Source organism: Centroberyx gerrardi, chromosome 23 (assembly GCF_048128805.1).
Source record: "Centroberyx gerrardi isolate f3 chromosome 23, fCenGer3.hap1.cur.20231027, whole genome shotgun sequence".
NCBI lineage: Eukaryota > Metazoa > Chordata > Actinopteri > Beryciformes > Berycidae > Centroberyx > Centroberyx gerrardi.
This window is the reverse complement of record NC_136019.1, coordinates 24,548,534-24,551,033: the sequence shown is the minus strand read 5'-3', so window position 1 is coordinate 24,551,033 and position 2,500 is coordinate 24,548,534.

The following is a 2,500-nucleotide window of genomic DNA, read 5'->3' as shown; positions in this document are numbered from 1 at the left end:
GGCGGCTCTCCACTTCACTTTTAACCCAATTTAGAGCACCTGCTTCGGCCACACACACCTGGGAGAGGCCCCCTATCTCCGGGCGGCTCTCCACTTCACTTTTAACCCAATTTAGAGCACCTGCTTCGGCCACACACACCTGGGAGAGGCCCCCTATCTCCTGGCGGCTCTCCACTTCACTTTTAACCCAAGTTAGAGCACCTGCTTCGGCCACACACACCGGGGAGCGGCCCTCTATCTCCAGGCGGCTCTCCACCTCCCTTTTACCCAATTTAGAGCACCTGCTTCGGCCACACACACCTGGGAGCGGGCCCCTATCTCCAGGCGGCTCTCCACTTCACTTTTAACCCAATTTAGAGCCCCTGCTTCGGCCACACACACCTGGGAGCGGGCCCCTATCTCCAGGCGGCTCTCCACTTCACTTTTAACCCAATTTAGAGCACCTGCTTCGGCCACACACACCTGGGAGAGGCCCCCTATCTCCTGGCGGCTCTCCACTTCACTTTTAACCCAATTTAGAGCCCCTGCTTCGGCCACACACACCTGGGAGCGGGCCCCTATCTCCAGGCGGCTCTCCACCTCCCTTTTACCCGATTTAAAGCCCCTGCTTCGGCCACACACACCTGGGAGCGGGCCCCTATCTCCAGGCGGCTCTCCACCTCCCTTTTACCCGATGTAAAGCCCCTGCTTCGGCCACACACACCTGGGAGCGGGCCCCTATCTCCAGGCGGCTCTCCACTTCACTTTTAACCCAATTTAGAGCCCCTGCTTCGGCCACACACACCTGGGAGCGGGCCCCTATCTCCAGGCGGCTCTCCACCTCCCTTTTACCCGATTTAAAGCCCCTGCTTCGGCCACACACCCCTGGGAGCGGGCCCCTATCTCCAGGCGGCTCTCCACCTCCCTTTTACCCGATTTAAAGCCCCTTCTTCGGCCACACACACCTGCTTTCCGCCCCCTACCTCCAGGCGGCTCTCCACCTCCCTTTTACCCAATTTAGAGCCCCTGCTTCGGCCACACACACCTGCTATCGGCCCCCTACCTCCAGGGGGCCCTCCACCTCACTTTTACCCCAATTTTGAGCCCCTGCCTCGGCCACCCACACACCTGTTAGCTGCCCCCTATCTCCGGCCCCTAACCTCCACCATCCAGGAACCCCAGCACCAGCCGAACCTGCAGACCCACTCTTAAGCACCCCTCCCCGGATACAAGCAGACTACCATCCGCCCAAACTTTCCTGCTCCTGGTATACCAACTCAAACTTTGGTGCCCCTGGTGTACCAACTTAATCTTTGGTGCCCCTGGTACTCCAAATTAAACTTTGTGCTCCTGGTACTCCGCCTGTTTTCGCCCCACAGCCTAAGTGCCGCAGCACTTTGTCATTTTTTTAAACAAAATATTTCTTTCTGCTCCTGGTACTCCCTGGAGCTCCAGGGAGGTAGGGGGGCGCCCTGGAAGCCCTGCCCGAGGCTGTGCGCCTCTTCCCGGGCAGGATTTTCACCCCGAGCCCCTGGTGGCGGTTGGACTTTAACTTTTTTTTTTCTATTTGGATTTGCTCCTGGTACTCCCTGGAGCTCCAGGGAGGTAGGGGGGCGCCCTGGAAGCCCTGCCCGAGGCTGTGCGCCTCTTCCCGGGCAGGATTTTCACACCGAGCTCCTGGTGGCGGTTGGACTTTAACTTTTTTTTTTCTATTTGGATTTGCTCCTGGTACTCCCTGGAGCTCCAGGGATGGTAGGGGGGCGCCTTGCCCGAGGCTGTGCGCCTCTTCCCGGGCAGGATTTTCACACCGAGCCCCTGGTGGCGGTTGGACTTTAACTTTTTTTTTTCTATTTGGATTTGCTCCTGGTACTCCCTGGAGCTCCAGGGAGGTAGGGGGGCGCCCTGGAAGCCCTGCCCGAGGCTGTGCGCCTCTTCCCGGGCAGGATTTTCACCCCGAGCCCCTGGTGGCAGTTGGACTTTAACTTTTTTTTTTCTATTTGGATTTGCTCCTGGTACTCCCTGGAGCTCCAGGGATGGTAGGGGGGCGCCCTGCCCGAGGCTGTGCGCCTCTTCCCGGGCAGGATTTTCACCCCGAGCCCCTGGTGGCGGTTGGACTTTAACTTTTTTTTTTCTATTTGGATTTGCTCCTGGTACTCCCTGGAGCTCCAGGGAGGTAGGGGGGCGCCCTGGAAGCCCTGCCCGAGGCTGTGCGCCTCTTCCCGGGCAGGATTTTCACCCCGAGCCCCTGGTGGCAGTTGGACTTTAACTTTTTTTTTTCTATTTGGATTTGCTCCTGGTACTCCCTGGAGCTCCAGGGATGGTAGGGGGGCGCCCTGCCCGAGGCTGTACGCCTCTTCCCGGGCAGGATTTTCACCCCGAGCCCCTGGTGGCGGTTGGACTTTAACTTTTTTTTTTCTATTTGGATTTGCTCCTGGTACTCCCTGGAGCTCCAGGGATGGTAGGGGGGCGCCCTGCCCGAGGCTGTGCGCCCCTTCCCGGGCAGGGCTTTCACCCCGAGCCC